This window comes from Micromys minutus (genome assembly GCF_963924665.1).
Source record: "Micromys minutus genome assembly, chromosome: 1".
NCBI classification, from domain to species: domain Eukaryota; kingdom Metazoa; phylum Chordata; class Mammalia; order Rodentia; family Muridae; genus Micromys; species Micromys minutus.
Genome location: NC_137969.1, coordinates 151,650,997 through 151,663,628, shown reverse-complemented (window position 1 = coordinate 151,663,628; position 12,632 = coordinate 151,650,997). Strand labels below are relative to the sequence as shown.

At 40.8% G+C, this 12,632-nt stretch overlaps 1 protein-coding gene across 3 annotated transcripts in view; it reads right to left on the bottom strand.

Annotated features, from left to right (window-relative positions):
- The window catches only part of RASGRP3 (RAS guanyl releasing protein 3), a 101,096-nt gene that overhangs the window by 69,154 nt on the left and 19,310 nt on the right, over positions 1-12,632 (bottom strand). Inside the window, exon 1 of one of the 3 annotated variants that reach the window (XM_080919237.1) lies at positions 9,584-9,653. The exons of the other annotated variants lie outside the window; for them this stretch is intronic. The gene's annotated coding sequence lies outside the window, so the exon portion shown is untranslated. Of the gene's footprint in view, positions 1-9,583; positions 9,654-12,632 lie in introns of those variants that run through there. 3 annotated transcript variants of the gene reach the window in all.

The window sequence follows — 12,632 nt, the reverse complement described above, 5'->3', positions numbered from 1 at the left end:
CTCCCACTCTGCACACCTGACTCCCACTCAGCACACCTGTCTCCCACTCTGCACACCTGTCTCCCACTCAGCACACCTGTCTCCCACTCTGCACACCTGACTCCCACTCAGCATACCTGTCTCCCACTCAGCACACCTGTCTCCCACTCTGCACACCTGACTCCCACTCAGCACACCTGTCTCCCACTCTGCACACCTGACTCCCACTCTGCACACCTGACTCCCACTCAGCACACCTGTCTCCCACTCTGCACACCTGTCTCCCTCTCAGCACACGTGTCTCACCATCTAGCTCTTCCTATTTGCATGGCTCTTGTGTCTTAACCACAATTTCTCTGATTTATTATTCTTCCTATCACAACTCAGTCTTTCTTCGCCATTAAGTTTCTGGAGAAATACTTATCTTCCTGTCTCAAATCTCACTAAAGGCTCAGTCTGTTTGAGGTCTGTCTTTTTCTAACTCACAGATGCTGTTATTCCACGTGGCTGCTTTGCTCTTGTCTTACTTAACTTTTGGCTATATTTGACCCAGCGGACTTTGTGGAGCCGAAAATGTCCTGTGGCTTCCTGAAGTCTTACTGCAACTTCCTTTAGCCTTCTACATGGACTTCCTTTCTACCTACCCCTAAATGGGAAAACCCTCTCCTATTCCTGTTTCTTACATGTTTCATGCATGCTGATTGACTTGCCTCTAAAATTTCTATTTAGGACCTCAATGTCTCTTTTACATTTTACCTATGATTGAAGCCTCTTAGAGACTATGGTGGTATCTTAGGCAACTTTATGTATCCAGAAATTACTAAAACCTTGACAGGCATTATTTCATTCCTTTCTCATCCTATTTCATACCTTTTCATTCTCTCTCTCTCTCTCTCTCTCTCTCTCTCTCTCTGATGATTTCAGACATAAACCTGAAGAAATTGATTGTTTTCATAATCTTAGAATTCTTTTAATCATGATTAAATCCTTCAACCATCATGAAAATACTTCAGTCATTTAGCTAGAACCCTAGCTATAATGAAAATTTTAAATGTTTAAATGGTAAGATAATTTTTTTGTGTGTATAAACCGTTGCTCTGTCATAACCAAAGCAAAATTACAAATGTCAAAATGAGATTAAAGAAAAGAAACAGAAGCATACAGATAAGCGATGGATACCTTTAATATGCAAATGGTATTGACAAATCGTAGCTGGGCAGAAGATAGCAATAAATATTTCACAAGAGAAGAACCAAAATGATCAATACACATGTGAAAAAATTTCATCTTCCTTACAAAGGACAAATTAAATGAAAAATAAGATATCATTTGACAAACTTGACAAAATAGTAATAATTTCCAATGGTAGAAGGTTATTTTTGAAACTTCTCTAGTGTTCTGTGAAGAATGTATGGATAAGTCTGGTGGGAATGGAATTTCTTTAATCTCAGCACTCCAGAGGTAGAGGCAGAGATCTGAGTTCAGGGCTCTGCCAGTATAGTCTACTGAGCAAGTTCCAGGACAGCCAGGGCTACACAGAGAAACACTGTCTAGACAGAAGGACCGGGAGGAGGAACAGTAGGGAGAGGGGGAGGGGAGGATATAGCTGGTACACCATGTGAAGAAGCTGATTTTGTAATTTAAAGCAAGCACTCTTTAAAATGTGATTTTTTCCTTTCACTTATCAGTTCCTGTTCTAAAAATAAATTCTAAGAGAAGACTATGAATTGCATAACTATGTGGCTGCTCCTTAACTTCTGAGCACTCAACAGGACTGCATCAGTGACAGTCCCTTCACAGGACATAGTGCTATTAAACTGTTGCAGATGACGTTCAAGTTTATTATTAACCTGGGAAATACCTGGTGTTGAGCAAAAGTTTCTTCAGAATAATCTCATTTCCCAGGAAGATATATGTGAACATAGAAAAAAAATTCAAAACAAATATCAGAAATTTTAATGCATCTTGTCTGTTGTCTCCAAGAATTAGGTTCACTTACTCCTCAGCCCCTTTTTCTTCTTGTTTGTACACAATCTTTTAAAAATGAAACAGGGAAAATGGCTGGAGCTGTGTTTCAGTTGGTAGAGTGTACGGCTGAACTAGGTTAAACCTGTAATACTAGCAACTTGAGAGGTTGAAGCAGGAGATCCAGAAGTTTAAGGCTATTTTCAGCTAAATGGGGAGTTCGAGGCCAGTCTGGAAAACATGGGACTTGCTTCAAAAATAAATGAATGATCAAATGAATGAATGAAGCAAAAGTACAACAGATGGGAAGTGATCTAGAAAATACTTACGTGCACTCAGCACTTACACAAAGAGGAAAAAGCAAGCCTCGGAGTCCACTAACAAACCTGGGTACTTCCTGAGTCCCTCACTTGCAAGCCTTAAACAGAATACTTGACAGGAAATTGCTAGACACAATGGAAGCATCGGGTTGAGTAAGCACAGGAAAAGAACAGTAGTCTGGCCTGAGCACCCCAGATTCCACTTCTGAGCCTCTCTCTTGGGGTTTGTGCATACACAAGGCACCCCCTTACATGGAGACCCCAAATGTCCCATCGCAGATCTGAGCATAGAAAGCACCATCTTCCTGGCTACTCCCTGACTTGTACCAAAGCCCACAGGCTGCTCTGACTTGGTGACACACTACCTGCTGTTGGCTTGAGGCACTGACACTAGTATGCATGTGCCTTAAGCCCTTCCCTATTTCCGTTTCCTGACTGGGACTTTGTGTTCAGCATTCCTCCTCACCTTTTCCCCCCTCAAAACTGTCTCAGGTTTTCTTTTAGCTCCAATCTTCACCTAAGGATCTTGGGGGTTTAAGTACATGATGCCTGACTAGCTCAGTTGGTAGAGCATGAGACGCTTAATTTCAGCGGCTCCATGTTCAGCACCAGTTGTGGGTCCCCGTTTTGCTCCACCGCTGGCGTATAGGAAACACTGATGGATGGACAAAACACAAAGACGTTGACTGTGTTTACCCTGCGCCGATGCCTTGGATGCTGGGCTTTAGGGAAGTGCCAAGACACTCTTCAGTCAATGGGAAAAGGCAGCCTAGAATGTGGGAAGCTGAGGCTGGAGTTCCCTGACTCCTGGGCGTCCAGTTGCCTCTGGAGTGCCGCACAGAGGAGTAAAGAATGAAGTGTTGGGGGGTCCACGGGCCACGATGAGGCTGGGATAGGGGAATGGGAAACTCCAGCTTAGGTCATTTGCGATTGTCCTTAGATTAGTGGTAGTTGTCTGGGTTGCAGATGGGCCTTCTATGGGAGACTCTGGTGGCAGCTCTGTAGGCAAAGGCCTTCTCCAGGCTCCCCATGGTGGTTTCAATGGAGGAGACAGTCCTTGGTTCCAAACTGTTTATTGATTGTTCGTCGTGGAAAATGGGTGCATACCACCTCCTCAGGGTGGACCAGAGATTAAATACCTTTTGCAGGAAGGAATGTCTGAGAAAGGAAGCTTATTGGCTAAACCCTTAGGATCTCTAGAAACCTCATTTGCATACACAGAACTCTGTTTAGGGCTACATGAGCACAGGTCACGGTTCCTATGTGAACCGCTTAACCTTACTAAGTTTCCTAGCATACTCTACTGTCGCACAGGGGTATTGCCCGTCTCCTCTTTCTCCACCCCTCGTTGCTTCCTTTTAACGACGTGAAATCAAAGCAAGTACCCAATCACGGCTAACTCATCTTAAGAGTTGTACTTAGCTATGTTCCTGTTCTAAAAAAAGAAAGAATTGTTTTCTGTGTTCAGAGTTGAGATTTTTAATTACACTCACTGCCCTTACACAGAACAACCAGTGCCATCAAATGATCAGAAATACAGTGTCTGCACCCAATCTAGTCAAAATGAGACCAAAAAAAATTTGCTCTCAAGTTTAATAGCACTGTGGGAATAAAGAGCAACATAGAGAACACTATAGAAAAGTAGAAGTAATTATGATAGCAATTATAATATCTTAATATGTATACACTATGATAATCTTAATATATTATATAATATATAACCTGTTAACTACTGTACAAAAGGTTTGTTCCCATAGTAAAGCTCTAGAAAGATGCTCTTGTCACTCCCAGATAACTTTTCTAGAGCTTAACCAGCCTGCTCACAACTACTGAGCAGTCTAAGGAATAAGGATGTAAACCCAGATTATCACCCCCAACCCTAGTGGTTTGGTAGCCACAATGTTTTCTTAGAAACCATGGAAGACTCGTTCATCTAGTTAAGCTTACTCACCACCAGGCACAGCAATCTAGTTAACCTTATTACATTTTAGATGTAATTATTGGCACATAAAAAGAGCTTCCTTAGTTGGGAAGTGGTGGTGCACGGCCTTATTCCCAGCATGCAAGAGACAAAGGCACATGAATCTCTATGACTTTGAGGCCAGTTTGTTCCACAGAGATAGTTCCAGGACAGCCAAGGCTACACAGGGACCTTGTCTCAAGAAACAAAACAAAACAAACAAAAGGAATGGCTTTCTAATATTATCAACCACAAATGTGATGTTAAACCAGTGACAGCAGTCAAGGGTCTGTGTGGTAGGCAGGTGTGGAGGGACTGTTATAACATTCTTTCTGTGAACAAATGAATTCTATGGGATAAACACAGTTAGGTTCCAAACAGCCTATCTGCAGGCACATCTTTGGAACACAATGCACAGTCAAATTGGAAATCATATTCACAGAGGACAAAATGGGGGAAACAGCCTCCATCAGAATTGGTCTCTGCACCCAGTCCCCACAGCTCCTCTTGGAGAAACTCTCAAGTGTGCAGAGTCCTGACAACAGTAGAGTGCTCCTGTTTTCCAGACCTCCTCCTTCCTCCCTCTCTGCAAATTCTCATCACTTTTTATAGATATCACCCCTAACATAATTGTGTTTTTAAAATCTAATCTGTTTAAATTTACCTTTATGGCTGTATTTTTCTCTTAAAACATTCTCTCTGTAGTTGGCACTTAAAACTCAGCTAATGCTGGACTCTGCAACCATGAGACTTAAAAGATAGCATTCACACCCATCTGCCACCTGGACCAGTGGAGATCCAGGGATACAGACCAGATACAAGGGAAAGGCGAGAACATATCACTGACAACAAAATGGCAAGAGGAAAGCGAAAGAGTATATCCCAAGGAAACCAAGACAACCTGGCAACACCAGAACCCAGCTCTCCCATTACAGCAAACATCGGAATGCCAAACACTCCAGAAAAAGAAGACGCAGACCTGAAATCATACCTCAAGATGCTGATAGAGATACTTAAACAAGAACGGGAGGAAAAAGATTCAGAAGCTTTTAAGGAGGAAACAAGAAAAACACTCAAAGAACTCAAAGAACTAGAGGAAAACAGAACCAAAGAGATGAAGGAATGGAAGAGGGAATTTAAAACGGAAATTGACACAATAAGGAAAACACTAAAAGAGATAACACTAGAGGTAGAACACCTAAAAAAGAAATCAGGAGTCACAAAGCAAGCATTTCCAATAGACTACAAGAGATGGAAGAGAGAATCTCGGGGGCAGAAGACAACATTGTAAACATAGACAAAACAGCCAGAGAAGATGCAAAAAACAAAAGGCTCCTAACCCAAAATGTCCAGGAAATCCAGGACACAATGAGAAGACCGAACCTAAGGATAATAGGAATAGAAGAGGGAGAAGAGTATCAACTAATAGGCACAGTAAATATCTTCAACAAAATCATAGAAGAAAACTTCCCTACCCTCAAGAATGAGATGACCACGAGCATAAAAGAAGCCTTCAGAACTCCAAATAGGTTAGACCAGAAAAGAAATACCTCCCGACACATAATAGTCAAAACACCAAGTGCCCAAAGAAAAGAAAGAATACTAAAAGCAGTAAGGGAAAAAGGTCAGGTAACATATAAAGGCAGGCCAATCAGAATCACACCCGATTTCTCAACAGAGACTATGAAAGCTAGAAGAGCCTGGACAGACATCATGCATACCCTAAGAGAGCACAAGTGCAAGCCCAAGCTGCTATACCCAGCAAAACTATCAATCACCATGGATGGAGAGACAAAGATATTTCAAGACAAATCAAAATTTACACAATATCTGACCACAAACCCAGCACTACAATGAATTATAGGTGGAAAACCCAATACAATGAGGGAAAATACAGCCTAGTAATCTAAACAAGAAAACTCCTAAACAAGAAAACCAAAAGAAGAAAAAGACACAGACACAACTCAACCCACAAAAGCAATAATGGCAGGAAACAGAAACAACTATTCCTTGATATCTATTAACATAAATGGACTCAACTCCCCAATAAAGAGACATAGGCTATCAGACTGGATACATAAACAAAATCCAGCCTTTTGCTGCATACAGGAAACTCATCTCAGAGACAAAGACAGACACTATCTCAGAGTAAAAGGGTGGGAAAAAAACTTCCAAGCAAACATCCCCAAGAAGCAAGCTGGAGTGGCTATTCTAATATCGAATAAAGTAAATTTCCAACCAAAAGTTATCAAAAAAGATAAGGAAGGACACTTTTTACTCATTACCGGGGAAATCTGTCAGGAGGAACTCTCAATCCTTAACATATATGCTCCAAATAAAAAAGCACCCACATTCATAAAAGAAACCCTACTAAAGCTCAAAAAATACATTTCACCCCACACAATAATAGTGGGAGACTTTAATATCCCACTCTCACCAATGGACAGATCATGGAAACAGAAACTGAACAAGGACACTTCAAAACTAGCAGAGACTTTGAACCAACTAGAATTAATAGATATATACAGAACATATCATCCTAAAGCAAAAGAATACACCTTCTTCTCACCACCCCATGGCACCTTCTCGAAAATTGACCACATAATTGGACACAGAATGAGCCTCAATCGATATAAGAAGATTGAAATACTCCCATGCATCTTCTCAGACTACCATGGTCTATGGCTGGTCTTTAACAACAACAAAGACAACAAAAAGCCCACATACACATGGAAACTAAAAGTTAGCATTCACGGCACCAGGCCCCTTGCTTGGCACCTTCACCTCACACTAGCATTTTCTGCCAATAGTTTTACTCTAAAGTCTGATTGCATAGCAACATTCATTAATGTGTGAGGACGTCACCCCTATCCAGAGACTCTCAGCAAAGTTTGGTCAGTTGATCTGAACCTGGCACTATCCTTCAGGACACCACTGTTGTTCCCATGATTCTTTTAGCTCTTGAAAGAAATATACACCTTTAATTCCTTGAACCACCTCTGGGCATTTTCCTGAGAATAATTCTAGGTGCAGACAATTTTCAGATGTATGATTTATTTTCTAGTCCAGCATTCAGTTAGTTGAATTTCAAAGCAGAAAATACAAACCTGGTTCAGAGGCAAGGAGGAAAGACATAAATACCGAAATACATTTGTTTCCCTACAAACATGTAGCTAAGTGCATGAGGAGGGTTGCCTGAGTCCACCAAGCTGCCTTGGGATCACACCACAGCCCCCTGGCCTTGTCTAGAAGATAATGATCTTTCTTATATTTTCTAAGTGAATGAATGAGTGGATGAATGGGTGAAGCTGAGATGGATAGATAGAGAGATATGTGTATGGATGTTTCCATCAGGGCTCTGACTATAAAATACCTATATTATGTGGACACCAACTCATGTGCTCAAAACTGTACGCAATATCCAAACAGTGTCAATCAATTAGCTGCTTTTTCTCTTCACTAAAATTATTGGATTACTAAACCCAGATAGCTAACTACAATTCTACCCCACATTTATTGACTCCAGCATCAGTAATTGCAACCTTAGTGCCAAGCTGCTTGCTCACATTTTAAAGGAACAATTCAGAGTCTCCTGGTCATCAGTGTGGAGGTTTGGGCATTCTGCCTCATGTCCACATCCTGTTCTGCAGTGCTGCTTACGTCAGCAGATGCCTCGGAAAACAGGGCCAAGGCTTGCTTACACTGAACCTGTTCAACTTTCCTTCGTGGTCTCTTGGTGTATAGCCATGGTTATCAACCTGCGGGTCAACTAAATAACCCTTTCACTGACTTCGCCTAAGACTGTCCTGCATGTCAGACAGTTGCATTACTTACAACAGTAGCAAAATTTCAGTTATGAAATATCAACAAAAATGATTTTATGGTTGGGGGTGAGGGAGAGCCACTGGTCTACAGAGATCCTGCATAGGACTTCCTGGGACAACACAGAGGAGGCCTTTAACTGATTTTCTTACTTGTAGATCGTGGCGGGTTCGCTAAGAAGACACATTTAGCAGAACAACAAAGGTAATGGGTAAATTATCTTTTTGCCTAATCCTTTTGATAAACCTGGAGTATTCTCAGGGTTCACCTTTGTGATGTCCACTCCTGTCAGAGAAAGGCAAGTATGCCACTCTTGTGGAGTAAAGCATGTCTCCTGCAAATTCAGAACGGAGAGTCTAGTTTTGTTTCTGTAGACAAGAGGCCGAATTCTCGAGAAAGTTTGTGAGAATGAACACAGCGGAGTGGACTGCCTGAGATGGAAGAACATGGCTGCTCAGCTGGAAACAGACAACTTAGCCTGCGAGGCTGTGATCGAATGGAAATCTCCACAGACTCTTCTCAAAGCATAAAGCAGCACTCCGGTGCTTCATTTTATAAAATGCTGACATTGAAAAGCACTACTCACTCATGATAACAATTGAATAAGAAAGAGCAATGCATCGGACACTCACTCATCCCTTTCCCTGTGTGTTCTTGACTCACTGACATAACAGACTTTCTGTGTCACATGACAGCAATATGAGACTCTAGAAAGATAGATACTATAGATATGCCTTTCCATTTTTAAAATTGATACTCTGTAATTTGATTTTCTTTTATATCATGGCCAAGTACATTGGCTCCAAACTCAATAATATAGTTTCTTTTAACTTCTGCATTCTACAGTGCTGTGTAGCCACAAGAGATTTTTACCACTTGCACTGTTGATGAATATTCAAATTCCAATTTTCACTTCTATAAGCACCACTGCCCACAACATCATTATGCACGTCTTCAATTGCTGGTCCTTTCATTTCTATAGCATAGATTCATAAACTGGAATTATTAGGATCTCTAGCTTACTAATTTCTGCTGACAGAGATTCTCTTCTTGATCTTGTCAGGTTCCTTGCCCTTCTTATCCATCTAAATCTACCAGGATCTGAATAAACTCAGGCTAAGGAGATTCCTCCGTGGGTTTGTTGCACAAGCAGGACAACCTAATTCTGGGCTCCAGAACATACACAGAGCTGGACACAGTAGATGTTGTCCGTAGTCTCAAAGTTCCTATAGAGAGATGGGAGCCGAGACAGGAGAACGCCTGGCAGAGGCAGTTATCCTGGCATACCCAGTGGCAAACAACCAAAAGACTGATTTCAAAGATCTCAAGGAAGATCTGTGTCAGGAAGATGGACCTGCCACTTGAGTGTGTCCTCTGCTCTATCAACGTGTGTCAGGAAACACATGTGCCTGCCTGAACACACACACAAGTGCACATACAGCACAACATACACAGAGAATTTGAACAAACTTTAAAATCATTTCTAGAATGCCCATGCAACATCTGTAATGCTGCTTCAGTTTTCCCTTAGACCTACCTGCCTGCAGAAGCTCAAGGGTGTGAAAAGAGAACCTTCACTGCTTACTGTAGCCACGAGTAAGACAAAGCCTAGCTCATCCAGTCTCTGTGGGAGCACAGACCCTAACTTTGATAACTGCTAACTTCCTAACCTTGGCACCAATGTCAACAGTACTCACCAGCCCTCAGACTACCGAGCTTCTACCTGGCTGCTCTCCCATTTTCCCTTCACAGTATCTCATTTCTTCTGTACATGTCCCCCTAGTCTTCACATCAAGTTCTTTCTTCAGTATTGCCATAGTTATTACTGATGGAAATCTGTCTTTGTCACTTGAACTTATGTTCTCTTTCCTAAACTGAACAACAGTAGTGCAAAGCCCCAGGCTGAAAGGCTCCTAGAAATGTCAATCTCAAAGATCTAGATTGTAGAATGAGAAGCAAGAAAATTTCATTTCCAAATAAATTACACCCTAGCAGCCACGCCTACTCAATATAACTGAAATGGAAGGTGCCTGCTTTGTTTTTTATGAAGAATAATAAGTTTCTTCAAAGGTTCTTTAACACATCTAAGTTTTGTGAGAGTTTAAATTTGGAGTTTGTCTATTTTTACTATTTTAATTTTTTTCTTGTGGGGTTGTTTTTAGAGACAGGGTCTTGCTGTATGGACGAGGCTTGCCTCACACTCATAATCCACCTGCATCAACCTTTCAAATGATGATATCATAGGTGTGTACCACCATGCCTCTTGCTACCCCTTGCAATTATAGTATTTTTTAATCCGCACATACCAAGACTCCCATGAAATCCAAAACCATTTCAGTCAGGGGATCAAATGTTCACTGGCACAAAAATTAAAAAATTTAAAAAATGATCATGACAAGCTACAAACTGCCAGGATATAAGGAACCAAAATCCTAAAGTTGTAATCTTGAAGCATCTTTCTGCACATTCCCAGCATGCATTGCTACTGGTGAGGTGGTCAGTCCTTCCCATACATGCCTCTGTGTGGCTTGCTGGACTTGTGATTGAAGAGCCAGCATCTCACATGACACCTAAGGTAAGAATATAATATCAACACAGGGCAAAGGATCACCAGTATCTACAGATACTCTCCTCTGGGTGACATAGTTTCTCAAAACACCATCACCAACAACAACACCAAGATCAACAAAAGGTTTTTATGTGCTAAGTCTTTATTACATACTATAGTTTGGTGAATTGGAATAAGACCTTAGAATGAGGGTATGTTTAAGAGTGTAAACAGTTTACATTATGATTAACAATGACTTCAGTCCTAGCTACCTCATTCTAGGTCACTAACAACCAGGTTCCTGGCTTTAAGGGGAAAAATTGTTATTTCTTACAACAAAGGAAATTTCTTCACAATTCTAAAGCATTCTTTATTTTTGAAAAGACATTCATTTAAAGATTATGCGCAATGTGCAAACTCCTGATTCATAAAAAATGACACCTCACCAGACTCCAGCCTATAAGAATCAAGAACATAATTATTAAATAAAATTATTTAAAATTATTAAATAAATCCAAGTCCAATTTTGGATCTAACTTCCTGGCCCAGATGAGCTGGTTCTTTCCTTCAGAATAAAATGCAGGCAGGCCATTGCCTGCTGCCTGTCACACACAATGATGTCATGATACCCAAGTGCTAAGGAATGAGCTACTAAAAATAAGCCCTCAGCTCTCACCTTTGAGCCCTGGACGGAAAGACCAGGTGAGACTATACCAGCTTGAAATAGGTCCACTGGGGCCCAGATTCCACAGACCTATTTGCTTTAGATTCTTAGTAATCTTCCTGACAATTCTGTCATACACACTTTGTTTTTCTTTTAGTCCTTTTGTAACCTGGTAAGAGACTGGGTGTGATAAGCTGGGGGCCAGCAGACCACAGGGAGGAGATGGGCTTCCCACTCTCCACTCAGGCATGCATAAACAACCTTTCAATATGAAAACAAGCCTTCATTTTTAATAAGGAAATGAAAATGCCCAAGTCAAAAGGTGGCTACATGCTTTCCCACATAGATTTTAGAACGGAAATCACGCATTCGACGTCAGAAATGTGTCCTATACAAACAGCCAACAAGTGAACAGACGTATAAAAGACAAATTCAACATGTCATTGTATAAAAAGAAACAATCCAACTATTAGGTGACAAGGCAGGAATTGGAGGATCATATCTGCAATATTAATACGCAGGAGACTATGGCAGTATTTTGTGGGTTGAGAGTCAGCCTGGGTTATGATAGTGAGCTCTAGGCAAGTCTGAAATATATTGTAAGACCTTGTCTTAAAAAAAAAAAAGACCAGAGACAGTTGGTCAAAATAATCAGAATGAATAAATATTTAATGAAGTCCTTATTATTCATCCATGAGCAAAGATAAAAACAAACATATATCTGTTCTTATAAAACAAACCTAAACATGACTCTACTTTAACATTCCTTATATGATGAATTTTAGCATCAAGTATATGTAAAACAAATGGCACAACGTCCATAATTAATGTTGACTATTAGGAGCAGCAGTCCAAGACGCAAGTATGTAGGACAGAGGACAACTACAAAGGAGGTTCTCAACTTTTACCTTCAAATAGGTTTCAGGGATTGAACCCTGGTCATCAGGCTTGTGCAACAAGCATGCTCAGCCACTGAGCTAATTCATCAGCTTTAAAACTAAATTCAATGGAAACACAAATCAATACTGGTATGGTTTGGATAAATATCCCAGAGCTCATGTGTTAAAGACAAAGCCATATTCCAGTGCTAAGGGATGGAGATAAGACCTGTGAGGGGTGGGGCTTAATGGGAGACCTTTCAGTTACTGGAGGTGTGTGCTTGAGAGGAGGGGACAATCTCCACTACTTTCCTTTCTTAATTCCCAGACAGCTGGCTTTTGGAACTTCAATGGCTACAGGAAACTAGCAAATCTTTATGTAATACTGTGGTCATATCTGTGTGTGAATTGGATTGATTTGTCTTAAGAAGTATGATGTTTATTACCTTTACTATGGGGGTCATTTTATGAATTTATGCTACATCAAGAAATCTAA